Below are 14519 nucleotides of genomic sequence, written 5' to 3'. Positions count from 1 at the left end.
GATCCCCTTGAAGCCGCTCCAAATCACTCATTATCTAGCGGACAAATGTCATTACAACAGCGAAGAAAGTGGTCTGAGTCATATCCTCACATGCGTGGCATTTCATGACGATGTAGTCGGCAATGGCTCTAACCCTCTCTCGGACAATACCCTTTTCCTGAAGTAAACGCCCGATTTGCTGATTCTGGGCTTCCAACACTTGAGTGTCATGATGATTTTGATTCCGCAATTGTTGCATATCTTCGTCCATTTGGGCCATCAAAGCATAACAATGTTACCTATCGGCTTTAAAATTCCTAGCCTGTTTGTCCGCCTCATTTTCAAGGGTGATTAGCTTTCTCTTTAAATTGGCGATTGTCCCCTCATATTTTCTTTTCATTTGTCGCACAAACTCTGCCCGCCCTTCTGCATTCTCTGCCAATTGTGCTTGGACTTTTGCTAGACTAGCCTCAGATTTTTCTAGGTCATCTTGACACTCAAGTAATTTCTTTCCAGACCGCTTATAAGCCTTTCATCTGCCCGGCTTCTTTTCGGGTTTCTAGCAGCTATTCTCATTTTATGGATTTGAGCTTTGAAAGCTTCGTTTTCCTGAGTTAGCTTTTTCTTTTCCCCTTCATCTGCGGCAGCTTGGATACTATGGCCAAATTTGAGGTCCCTAATTTGTCCCTCTAATTTACTTATCTTAGCCCTATAGCTTTCTTCTTTTGTCAACCAGCCCCACTGCTCCTGCGAGTCGTTAGTGAATTGTTGGACATGAGGTCTCTTAGCAGGTCTCTCGGGCTCTCGAGGAATTTGAAATCTTTTGCCAAACCAAACCATATAATTGGGGTCCACCTCACCTCTAGCTAGATCCCGCACCATAGTCTTGGGTTCGAGAAATCTGCACTCATTCCAAACTTGGCGAACTCTTCCTTCTGGAAATACAGCCTTTGGGCCCAATTCGACTACATGTACACTCAAATCTTCGTCATGGGGGACGGTTTGAAATCTTCCTAGTTGGCAAAACCCTATGAGGAGTATATGGTTGGATGCTACGGATGCCCATTAGGAGAAAGTAGCACACATTAGCTGACATGTATATGACTTCGATGGCAGGGAGCCATCCGAACGTCCACTCAATTTTATCCGAAGTTAAAGAACTCAAGTGGGCAAACCAATCTTCGATACCCTCTGGAAATTCAACCCCCACCACTCGGCTTTCAAATTCTTCGATGCAATCCAAACCGGTCATGCCGTAGTTCATATACCAGACACGGTGACAGAGATGTTCCAGTATCCACAATTGTAGTAGTAAGTTGCAGCCTTGGAAGAATTTTCCCCCTTCTCGACAGATGGTCAAAGCTCGGTAAATCTCAGACAAGATCAGGGGAACTAATGTGCCATTCGCTTTCTTGATTGCGACATCAACCATTCCCACGAGGCCCAATTCTATGTTGTCGTCTTTTCGCGGACATATTATAACACCCAAGAATGCTGTCACACCTCTTTTTGGCCGCACCCGCAAGGCGCAGAGGGAGTTTTTCCAATTAAAGGACAATCGAAACGGGATTTGTTTGTTTAATTCAGAGTCACCACTTGGGAGATTTATGGTGTCCCAAGTCACCGGTTTAATCCCGAATCGAGGAAAAAAATGACTCTGTTAACAGTCCGCGAACCAGAAATCCGAATAAGGAATTTTGTTAACCTGGGAGAAGGTGTTAGGCATTCCCAAGTTCTGTGGTTCTACCACGGTCGCTCAACTGTCATATTTGGCTTAAATATCTGATTTTTATACAATTATGAACTTATGTGCAGATTTTAACCTTTAGCCGCTTTTATTATTATTTATTTATTGTTATTATTTTACGGAGAATTGCAACATTGTGAAAACGTATTTCAGACCACGTTGCAATCAATGCACCCATGGTTATCGACACATTTCGACTCCGTTGAGATTTGGATTTGGGTTACATAAATGCACACCCATATTTAAGAAAATGATTTGTTAAAGACGCGCCTAGAACGACTAGCGTATTGTTGTTTTGGGAAAGGCCGTAAAATTTCTCTAGACGGCCAACTCCGATGTTCTAAGTAATTAATGCATACATTTGTGAGGGCCCCGCAATCTATACATTTTACTAGGCGAGGCTCATCTCATTTATTTTAAATGGACAAATCCTAAAGCGACTACATTTTTTCTATTAAAATTAGTCTCTAAAATAAAGAAAGAAAATCCTAATTAATTACGAGCCTTTTTTTATTTAAGAAAGCATGGCATACTAATTGCTAGATTAATACAAATATTGATGAAAAGAAATTATACAAAAAACAAATTCGAAATTATAAATAAAAATAAAATTCGACAACTAATATTCAAAAGAATCAAATATAGCTAGATTAAAACTCGCATTGTTATAAAAAACTATTGAGATTAATTATTCATAACCATTTGAAACTAGATTTAACCATAATTACTAAAGCTTATTAGAAAGTTTATTAAACTTAAACGTTCTTCTAATCTTGTTTGAACTCAAATCATGCCTTAATGCCTAATTCACGAAATTTAGTTCAAATTCATGCCTTAGCTAAATTTAGCTACTTGTTTACGATTAACCTACTGTTAATAATCTTAAAACCTTCATAACTAGCGAATTAACCCGTTTTTCCAAGCCGATTCATTAAAGACTAACTTATGTTATTTTCTCTTATTCCAATTATTATTCAGTAATATATGAAATAGCTTAAATACAATCAATAAAAGGAAGAAAGAAAAAAAGCGAAATCAAAACTTCAAAATTCTATTCTTCATATGTATTCATGCTTCCACATTATTATCTTGTAATAACTAGTATTACAGTCGTGTACCTGGTATTGGAAACAAAAGAAGATGAAGATGAGAATCAGCAGCAGTAGTAACAATACAGCCCAGCAACAACAGCCCAGCAACAGTAACAACCCAGGAATAGAGTTTGCAAACCGGTGGAATAGTAATCCCAAAAAAGAAGCTTCAAGCTTCGATGAAACAACAGCAATTAATGCTGATTTCAAACAATGAAGGAAAGTAGAAGATTTTTTTTCAGTTTTTGTTCTCTCCTTTAGTTTTGAAATTTCTCTCCCAAAATTCTTCCAAAAATCCCCTTCTCTAAATTCAATCCCCTCATCCCCCCTTATATACAAAGCAAGACCCCCTTTTACCTCTTTCCCCTTTTTACTTTAAACTATTCTTACTACCCTTTTTTACCCTTTTTTTTACTTTTACCCCAATATTCTTCTACTATGTATAACTTTTAACCTTTTATTATTACCTACACTATTTCTAATTTTTACTTTAGTAAAAGTAGTCAACGTGGGCCCCACTGTTCCCTCTTTTTGAATGGTCAAAAGAAGACATCATCATTAACCTTTTTCTTTTTACTTTTATCATTATGTCTTGTCCTCCACCATAATTAAATAATCTGCAATTGGTTAATTTCCGTATTACCCCTAAAACTACTGTTACTGTCCTGATTCAAAAATCTGTCCAAATAACAATTATCGCACATTTAAATAGCAATTAACTATAAAAATCGCACAATTTAGACGTTAAATGCTAAAAATGCAATGTACATTATTTTTATGATATTGTAAAACAAACTTAAATAAATACTAAATGCATATACGACATATTTTTGTAGTTTTTTTATTAATTTAACCAATAAACACGCACAGACAAAAATACAAATAATTATCAAAAATGCCACAAAAATTCTAAAAATTGCACACAAAGGAAAATTGTTTTATTTTGGATTTTTGGGAGTAATTCTCATACCAATAAACACGCACAGATAGAAATACAAATAATTATCAAAAATGCCACAAAAATTCTAAAAATTGCACACAAAGGAAAATTGTTTTATTTTGGATTTTTGGGAGTAATTCTCATATAGGGCAAAAATCATGTGCTCACAGCTGCCCCTCTTTGTCCGAAAACACAAAGAGTTTTCGTGCAAAGATAAAGTGAGCGGATACGAGCGATTTTTGCCCGTTCGAGTACTCCGTGCGAAGCATTTTTTTTTGAAAAGATTTGACCGAACCTTTGCTTCAGAGGTTTCCTACATATCCTGGGCTAAACAGGAATCAGGTCAATGTAGTTCGGGAAGTTTTGGTAGCTGGGACTACCACGGAACTGTAATGTTGTTGTTACTGATATTGTTGTTGCTGCTACTGCTTACTAACCTCCTCATTACACCATGCCAAGAGAAATCAAGAAGCTAGACTAAACTATAGTCTATGAATTACAAAATCTCTTCAGTCTTGCTCTTGTGTCCCTCGTTGCCTTGATGTCTCCTTGATTTGTGTTTCTTCTACTGTTTCTTCACTTCTGATTTGATTTGCATCCTCCCTTGATTGTCGGTCTCGAACTGCTTTCCTTTGCTGGGGATTTTTGTTTTATTTCTCAAGGGATTTTGTTGTATTCCTCTGCTTTACTGACTTCAACAACAATTTAAAGAGAATCCAGCCTCCATTCTCCAGGCGGGCTCCTGACCTCAACAACAACTTTGAAAAATAAAACGTCTTTCCTCTCTTCAGGCGGGCTCCTGACTTCAACAACAACTTTGAAAATAAAATGTCATTCCTTTCTTTAGGTTGGCGAGATTTAAACAACTTTAAAAATAAAACGCCTTTCCTCTCTTCAGGCGGGCTCCTGACCTCAACAACAACTTTAAAAATAAAATGTCGTTCCTTTCTTTAGGTTGGCGAGATTTAAACAACTTTAAAAATAAAATGCCTTTCCTCTCTTCAGGCGGGCTCCTGACACAACAACTTTGAAAAATAAAACGCCTTTTCTCTCTTCAGGCGGGCTCCTGACTTCAACAACAACTTTGAAAATAAAATGTCATTTCTTTCTTTAGGCTGGCGAGATTTCAACAACTTTTAAAAATAAAACGCCTTTCCTCTCTTCAGGCGGGCTCCTGACTTCAACAACAACTTTGAAAAATAAAATGCCTTTCCTCTCTTCAGGCGGGCTCCTGACTTCAACAAAAACTTTTGAAAATAAAATGTCATTCCTTTCTTTGAGTTGGCGAGATTTAAACAACTTTAAAAATAAAACGCCTTTCCTCTCTTCAGGCGGGCTCCTGACTTCAACAACAACTTTGAAAAATAAAACGCCTTTCCTCTCTTCAGGCGGGCTCCTGACTTCAACAAAAACTTTTGAAAATAAAATGTCATTCCTTTCTTTGGGTTGGAGAGATTTAAACAACTTTAAAAATAAAACGTCTTTCCTTTCTTCAGGCGGACTCCTGACTTCAACAACAACTTTGAAAATAAAATCCTATTTGAGGGCGGATGAACCCAAAATATCCTATTTGAGGGCGGATGAACCCAACATATCCTATTTTGAGGGCGGATGAACCCAAAATATCCTATTCGAGGGAGGATGAACCCAAGATATCCTATTCGAGGGAGGATGAACCCAAGATATCCTATTCGAGGGCGGATGAACCCAAGATATCCTATTCGAGGGCGGATGAACCCAAAATATCCTATTCGAGGGCAGATGAACCCAAAATATCCTATTCGAGGGCGGATGAACCCAAAATATCCTATTCGAGGGCGGATGAACCCAAGATATCCTATTCGAGGGCGGATGAACCCAAAATATCCTATTCGAGGGCGGGTGAACCCAACTAGGAAGTGCGTCTCCTACGAGTAAAACTTGTATGAACCAAAATCAGGAAGTGCGTCTCCTAAAGCAAAATATAACCTGAAAGACCCAGCCTAGGAAGTGTGTCTCCTACAAATGAACTTAAATGAACCAGACTAGGAAGTGTGTCTCCTAAGGGTAAAAATAAACTTAGGAAGTGCGTCTCCTATGGGTGAAACTTTAATGATTTTGAACTAGGAAGTGCGTGTCCTATTAATGAAAACTTAATTCAGGAAGTGCGTCTCCTATGCATGAAATAAAACTTAGGAAGTGCGTCTCCTAGGGATAAAAATAAACTCAGGAAGTGCGTCTCCTATGGGGTAAAAATGAACTTAGGAAGTGCGTCTCCTATGGGGTAAAAATGAACTTAGGAACTGCGTCTCCTATGAATGAAAATACTTTAGGAAGTGCATCTCCTATGAATGAAATCTTAATTTAGGAAGTGCGTCTCCTATGGGGTAAAAGTAAACTTAGGAAGTGCGTCTCCAATGGGTAAAATAAACTTAGGAAGTGCGTCTCCTAGGGGTAAAACTTTAATGATTTTAAACTAGGAAGTGCGTCTCCTATGGGTAACTAAACTTAGGAAGTGCGTATCCAATGGGTAAAATAGACTTAGGAAGTGTGTGTCCTATGGGTAAAACTTTAATGATTTTAAACTAGGAAATGCGTCTCCTATTAATGAAATCTTAATTTAGGAAGCACGTCTCCTATGCACGAAATCTTAATTTAGGAAGTGCGTCTCCTATGCATGAAATCTTAATTTAGGAAGTGCGTCTCCTATGCATGAAATCTTAATTTAGGAAGTGCGTCTCCTATGCATGAAATTAAACTTAGGAAGTGTGTCTCCTATGCATGAAATTAAACTTAGGAAGTGCGTCTCCTAGGGGTAAAAATAAACTTAGGAAGTGCGTCTCCTATGGGTGAAACTAAACTTAGGAAGTGCGTCTCCTAGGGGTAAAACTTTAATGATTTTAAACTAGGAAGTGCGTCTCCTATGGGTAAAACTTTAATGATTTTAAACTAGGAAATGCGTCTCCTATTAATGAAATCTTAATTTAGGAAGCGCGTCTCCTATGCACGAAATCTTAATTTAGGAAGTGCGTCTCCTATGCATGAAATCTTAATTTAGGAAGTGCGTCTTCTATGCATGAAATCTTAATTTAGGAAGTGCGTCTCCTATGCATGAAATTAAACTTAGGAAGTGCGTCTCCTATGCATGAAATTAAACTTAGGATGTGCGTCTCCTAGGGGTAAAAATAAACTTAGGAAGTGCGTCTCCTATGGGTGAAACTAAACTTAGGAAGTACATCTCCTAGGGGTAAAACTTTAATGATTTTAAACTAGGAAGTGCGTCTCATATGGGTAACTAAACTTAGGAAGTGTGTATCCTATGGGTAAAATAGACTTAGGAAGTGCGTGTCCTATGGGTAAAACTTTAATGATTTTAAACTAGGAAATGCGTCTCCTATTAATGAAATCTTAATTTAGGAAGCGCGTCTCCTATGCACGAAATCTTAATTTAGGAAGTGCGTCTCCTATGCGTGAACCATTTCCTTCTTCCTGAATTATTTACTTACCTGTGTTGTCTTCCCTCGAAACTGCTGGGGATAACACTGTTGGGGAATTATTTACTTACCTGTTGGGGGATAAAATGTTATCAGTTGGGGATAACGCTGTCGAGGATAACACTGCTGGGGATTTTGATTCCTTTAAAACTAGTGCTTCATTCTTCGGAAGGCTGGCCTTTTGCTTTTTTCTAGCACAAGTTTCATCCTTTTGTTCTGTCCACTGGGGAACAACTTCCTTCATTAAAACTTATTATGCTGGGGGTAACACCGGTTCAAAGACCACTTCCCTTGAAACTGGTGCTATCTTTATTCTTCCCCGAATGGGTACCTGACTTCCAGAAAATTTTCTAAATGGAAGGAAAATTTTCTGCCCCAGTTTGATAATCTTTCTTGTGGCATGCATTTCCGTCATCAATGCCATTTCCTTTTACCTATTTCAAATCAAACAAAATTTGTTAGTTTAAAACGCGGTGGTTGGTTGTGATACTCCTACTGGGATGGCTTTTCCCTTTCTCCTTCCCTGCTCTGCGTTCCAAAACTTGTTGGGGATGATATTATTTGTTGGGGATAATCCCTTTCTGCTGGGGATATCCCTCTTCTTTTGTGGCATAGCTCGGAAACTTGCATTTCCCCAACCTTTTAGTCTCGTATGAATTTCCCAAATCATGCTCATTGCTCTCCTTGCTTTGTCCACGGGCCTCAGCCTTGAGGTTTATAACCTTTGATTTTGGCAAGGATATCCCTCTTGACACTCGTCAATCCTTTGGTCAATTCCCTTTTGCTGGGGATATCTTTCTGACACTGGCCTCGCGCTTGTTCCTTGCTGACTTAGACCATTTGGATGTTCTAATTGGATCCGGTCTTGCATAATTGGAAATCTAATGGTAGATTTTGAAGTCATTTCTCATTGGTTCTGACCAAATAGACTCTACTGGGGAATGTTTCTATGAAAGGAGAAAGACAAACAAAAAGGGAACCGAATAAAAGACAAAGGAAAGAGATGACTCTTTAACAAAAGAAACTATAAATAAAAACCTATCAAACGTCGCTACCGACTCTAATGGTCGTGACATGCACATGTGGCCTATCCTCCGCCGTCAATCGTCTTTCAAGATCTTAACTTGGAGATTCCCCATCAGATTCTTAATCTTATTCGACTTGTAGTGCCCAAAGGGTTTTCACTATCAAGCCTCTCTCATTTTGTTTTTTTTCTCTCAGCTTTCATCGCCTTATGGTGTCCATGAAGATTTTCACCGATAAGACTCTCTCATTTGTATCACTTTCCAGCTGGGGATTTGGGGTGTTGCCGGTATGACTCTCTCTGCAGGGGATTAGAGTCCTTTCTGCTGTGGGACAGAGTGTTATGTTCACCGGTAAGACTCTCATTTGTCTGACTTGGCATCTTTTGAAGACTGATCAGAAGGTCTTTCTTTGGACCGTAATGTGGGGTTTTGGATAGGCTAGAAAGAAAGGGTTTTAAAGGCTCAAAAATAAATCAATTTGGGGTTCGAAATTACAACCTTCGGAACCATATTTGTTTATAACAAGCACAACCCTTGCCCGAGTTTCTTGCTTGGGGATTTTTTATTTTTTTTGTTACACTATGCACACTATGCACCCTATGACCAAGCCGTGAGGCGCCTACATATCCTCTTTGAGGAATCAGGTCAAACGTAGTTCCCAAATCCTCTGTTTTCTTCTGACTTTCTTTTGTTTTTGTTATCATTTTTTCTTTTTTTCTTTTTTCCCTTTTGTTGTTTTTTGTTGTTTTAGTTGCTTTCTTTTCCTTTTTTTTCTTTTTCTTCCACGTTTGTGTTTCTAATCTTTGCTACTGATTCCGAAAGAGAGGTACGAAAGAACAATAAATAAGGCTCAAAGGGCTAACGAAGGATAAAGTGTTTGGATAGTAGAACAAAATGTCTTCGTCATTCCAATCTCCAAAACACGCCAAGTACAAACAACACAATTAAACAAACTGCCGAAAACATTGGTAACATCTTTTGATTGCACCAGAGAACCATATCCACACGTAACATCGTTGGACAACACTCTCATTTACTTTCCCCAATTTCTCATGGTTTGGGCTTCAAATGATCTCAAACCATTCTTATTTCCCTTAAATATCCCGATCACCTTCAACTGATTTTATGATTAACTTTTATGATTACGCCCAAACTGTGTGCGCATGTCATGTCACTAGAATCGGCGTTGAATAAAAGACACAACAAAATGATAAAAGAACTAAATGAAAAGACGACTGGAAATAATAAAAGGCCGGATTTTGCATTAGACTAACGGAGAAATGGTTTGAATAACAAAACAAACAAAACAAACCAGGATAAAATCCTAAAACAACCTGGACAAAACTAAACAGACCGCTACGACAAGATAAGAAAGATAAGAAGGTTTGACACAAGACAACATCCGTATTACAATCCTAAGAATAACCCGGACAACAGAAATGACAACAAAATAAGTCACCAAAAGCTTCTCTCTTGCTAACCAAGGAACGGAGCGTCCTCCCACTTAGTCAAAACTGGCATCTTAGCCACTGAGCCTCGCATCAGTATTGCCCAGACCATTGCCAACTTTAATATCATCAACCTTAGTCAACAAGTCCCCAATAGGATTCGAGTGCTTCTGTCATCAGGCCTGATCCCCGCAAAGTGTGCTTCTGGATCTTGTACTTCTGGCTTACCACAAACCAACCACCTTAACTTTCTTTGTGATTCAAAACAAAATAGGTTAGAATGGACTCAGTCGGTCCTCATTATTAACAACATCTTTTTCCTTTTTTTCTTTTTTTTTCTTTTTTTCATTTTCCTTCTTTTTCGATTTTTTTTTCATTTTTTTTTTGTTGTGGTCGAATCTTATGGAGATTGCCTACATATCATGACCCCGCATGAATCAGACCTTGCGTAGTTCGGACCAATAAAAGATAAGTAATAATAGAACTTTTTTTTTTGGAATTTTCGAATTTTCAAACTTGATTACCAAGTTTTAAAAACTGACCATACTAACAGACTTCGACGAAAAGATGACCTACATACTTAAAAATCAAACAACCCACATACCCTAATTAAAAGAATTAAAAACTCAAAGACAGACGGACACTTTCTTTTCCCTATTTGCCAATTTTAACCAAATGGTTGTTTTTGCAAACATGGCCCCCTCTTAATTCTATGAATTTTGAGGCCGGGAAGGATTGTTTTTTAAAAAAAAAAACTTTGTCCATTCTTTTACAAAAATAGTCTTTCGACGACTGAAAGATACTCTAAGGCTGTCTCGGCAAGAACGGCTTTAGATACTGCCGAAGCTGGCTCGACTTATTTTGACCAAAAATCTAAACGGTATTCACTTTGGCCACTGACTTTTTTAAAAAAAATAAATAAAATAAAAGGCCAGGTTTTGCCAAGACGACCTTTCAGCACTTTGGGAACGAAGATTTTAAGGCTGCGTTAGCTAACCGGCCAAAAATCTACAAAATAACCAAAGGTGACCGTTTATGCGAAGTCAGCCTTCCGACGTCCCTTTTCGGGAACATTCGGCTATTTCTGGCAAAAACAGCATCACCTGCTTATTTACGACTCTTTTCTCATTTTTTTTTTAAAAATAGAAAACTAGATATTTGCAAACACGGCCTTTCCGCGCCTCGGGGACGAAGATTCTAAGGCTGTGTGGGTCAATCGACCGAAAATCTAAAAAAATGACCAAAGGTGGCCGTTTATGCAAAGTCAGCCTTCCGGTGTCCTTTTCGGGAACATTTGGCTATGTTTGACATAAACGGCATCACCGGACATATTCATGACATAAATTAAAATTGACATTTTTGCTATTTTAGAAAAGGGGAGGTTGGACCCAATGAGGGTTGCCTACGTATCTCACGCCCTGTGAGAATCAAACCCGCGTAGTTCGGCAATATCATGCATAAAGTAAATAAACTAACTTTTTTTTTTGAATTTTTGTTTTATTTTTCAAAAGAAAGACTTATAAAGAATAAAGGGAACATTTTTGGATTTTGATTTTTTTTTCCAGCATTTTTGCAAAGAAGGACTTCTAAAGAAGAAAGATTTTTTTTTTGAATTTTTTTTTTGAGTTTTGAAAGAAAGAAAGAAAATATTTTTTATATTTTTTTTTTAAAAAACAATTAGGGTCTAAAAGAAAGACTTTCTAAAGAAGCAAATAGTGGAAAATATTTTTGGATTTTTTGAAAATTGGGGGTCTAAAAAACTTTTCTAGAGAGGAAGTAAAGAAAAATATTTTTTTTGGATTTTTTGAAAACTATGGGCCGGAACCGATGAGGTTTGCCTACGTATCTCACATCCGGTGAGAATCAAACCCGATGTAGTTCGGGCAGATTGGATACGGGTGAGAATAAAAAAATAATTAATTCAGAGAAAACATATCTTTTTTTTTCTTTTGCTTTTTCTTAAAAGGTGATGAAACATGTAAAATCTTTTGGATTTTCTTTTTCCCTTTTTTTTATTTTTTATTTTTCAAAAATGATAAAAAGTGCAAAGAATTTTTTTTTAATTTTTTTTTAAATAAAAATGTAACAAAACATAATCGGGCCCTATTTGCTTTATCTTCGCACTTCACCCTCTCTTTTTCCTTTTTTCCTTTTCATTCACTCTCAATTATCATTGGTCCGCCAAATGACCCTTTTACCCTTGAAGGAATGCAACATGTAGCACATAGGATGCATCAAGATGGTCTTTTTCATTTCAGGTTGCTAGCCCTAGACAGACCCAACCCCTGTGTTGAGTCCCCTAAGTCAAAATGCACATGATGCAAATAAGCGTTCCTACTAGGGATCTGGCATAAAGTTGAGTTATCTATGTTTAAAACCTGGGTCGGTGTTCTAGACTGTGTACCCGAGCGGACAACTCGAATCGAGGAGGGGGCAACTTTCCGGGAACCAAAGGGCCATCCGGCTTAGTAACTTGTCTGGCCTCTTTCTTATTTCAAGGTATGACACTAACAGAATAGGGAGTCTCAACCAGTAAGCACATCCCCGGAGGTGAAGAGAGAAGGGTGTCGGCACAGTTTATATACAATTCAGATAATATCAAAGCGGTAACATTTAGCACGTTCAGCGTAAAACATGTAGGAAAATCAGACACAATCAAATACAACAATTTATCTAAGCTCGAATTCTGAACCCTGAACCAGAGATTCTGGGTTTTACAGGAATTCCCCAGCAGAGTCGCTAGAACTGTCACACATCCTTTTGGCCGCACCCGCAAGGCGCAGAGGGAGTTTTTCCAATTAAAGGACAATCGAAATGGGATTTGTTTGTTTAATTCAGAGTCGCCACTTGGGAGATTTATGGTGTCCCAAGTCACCGGTTTAATCCCGAATCGAGGAAAAAAATGATTCTGTTAATAGTCCGTGAACCATAAATCCGAATAAGGAATTCTGTTAACCTGGGAGAAGGTGTTAGGCATTCTCAAGTTCCGTGGTTCTAGCACGGTCGCTCAACTGTCATATTTGGCTTAAATATCTGATTTTTATACAATTATGAACTTATGTGCAAATTTTAACCTTTAGCCGCTTTTATTATTATTTATTTATTGTTATTATTTTACGGAGAATTGCAACATTGTGAAAACGTATTTCAGACCACGTTGCAATCAATGCACCCATGGTTATCGACACATTTCGACTCCGTTGAGATTTGGATTTGGGTTACATAAATGCACACCCATATTTAAGAAAATGATTTGTTAAAGACGCGCCTAGAACGACTAGCGTATTGTTATTTTGGGAAAGGCCATAAAATTTCTCTAGACGGCCAACTCCGATGTTCTAAGTAATTAATGCATACATTTGTGAGGGCCCCGCAATCTATACATTTTACTAGGCGAGGCTCATCTCATTTATTTTAAATGGACAAATCCTAAAGCGACTACATTTTTTCTATTAAAATTAGTCTCTAAAATAAAGAAAGAAAATCCTAATTAATTATGACCTTTTTTTATTTAAGAAAGCAGGGCATACTAATTGCTAGATTAATATAAATATTGATGAAAAGGAATTTTACAAAAAAAAATCGAAATTATAAATAAAAATAAAATTCGACAACTAATATTCAAAAGAATCAAATATAGCTAGATTAAAACTCGCATTGTTATAAAAAACTATTGAGATTAATTATTCATAACCATTTGAAACTAGATTTAACCATAATTACTAAAGCTTATTAGAAAGTTTATTAAATTTAAACGTTCTTCTAATCTTGTTTGAACTCAAATCATGCCTTAATGCCTAATTCACGAAATTTAGTTCAAATTCATGTCTTAGCTAAATTTAGCTACTTGTTTACGATTAACCTACTGTTAATAATCTTAAAACCTTCATAACTAGCGAATTAACCCGTTTTGTCGAGCCGATTCATTAAAGACTAACTTATATTATTTTCTCTTATTCCAATTATTATTCAGTAATACATGAAATAGCCTAAATACAATCAATAAAAGGAAGAAAGAAAAAGCGAAATCAAAACTTCAAAATTCTATTCTTCATATGTATTCATGCTTCCACATTATTATCTTGTAATAACTAGTATTACAGTCGTGTACCTGTTATTGGAAACAAAAGAAGATGAAGATGAGAATCAGCAGCAGTAGTAACAATACAGCACAACAACAACAGCCCAGCAACAATAACAACCCAGGAACAGAGTTTGCAAACCGGTGGAATAGTAATCCCAAAAAAGAAGCTTCAAGCTTCGATGAAACAACAACAATTAATGCCGATTTCAAACAATGAAGGAAAGTAGAAGATTTTTTTTCAGTTTTTGTTCTCTCCTTTAGTTTTGAAATTTCTCTCCCAAAATTCTTCCAAAAATCCCATTCCCTAAATTCAATCCCCTCATCCCCCCTTATATACAAAGCAAGACCCCCTTTTACCTCTTTCCCCATTTTACTTTAAACTATTTTACTACCCCTTTTTACCTTTTTTTTACTTTTACCCCAATATTCTTCTACTATGTATAACTTTTAACCTTTTATTATTACCTACACTATTTCTAATTTTTACATTAGTAAAAGTAGTCAACATGAGCCCCATTATTCCCTCTTTTTGAATGGTCAAAAAAAGACATCATCATTAACCTTTTTCTTTTTACTTTTATCATTATGTCTTGTTCTCCACCATAATTAAATAATCTGCAATTGGTTAATTTCCATATTACCCTTAAAACTACTGTTACTGTCCTGATTCAAAAATCTGTCCAAATAACAATTATCGCACATTTAATAGCAATTAACTATAAAAATCGCACA

The 14519-nt window shown here is 37.0% G+C and overlaps 1 protein-coding gene across 1 annotated transcript in view; it reads right to left on the bottom strand.

The window, feature by feature from the left end:
- LOC138872663 (uncharacterized) overlaps positions 1 to 14519 on the bottom strand; it is a 67962-nt gene that overhangs the window by 29916 nt on the left and 23527 nt on the right. The window lies entirely within an intron of this gene.

Source organism: Nicotiana sylvestris, chromosome 1, assembly GCF_000393655.2.
Source record: "Nicotiana sylvestris chromosome 1, ASM39365v2, whole genome shotgun sequence".
NCBI classification, from domain to species: Eukaryota; Viridiplantae; Streptophyta; class Magnoliopsida; order Solanales; family Solanaceae; genus Nicotiana; species Nicotiana sylvestris.
This window is presented reverse-complemented; position numbering and strand designations above follow the sequence as displayed.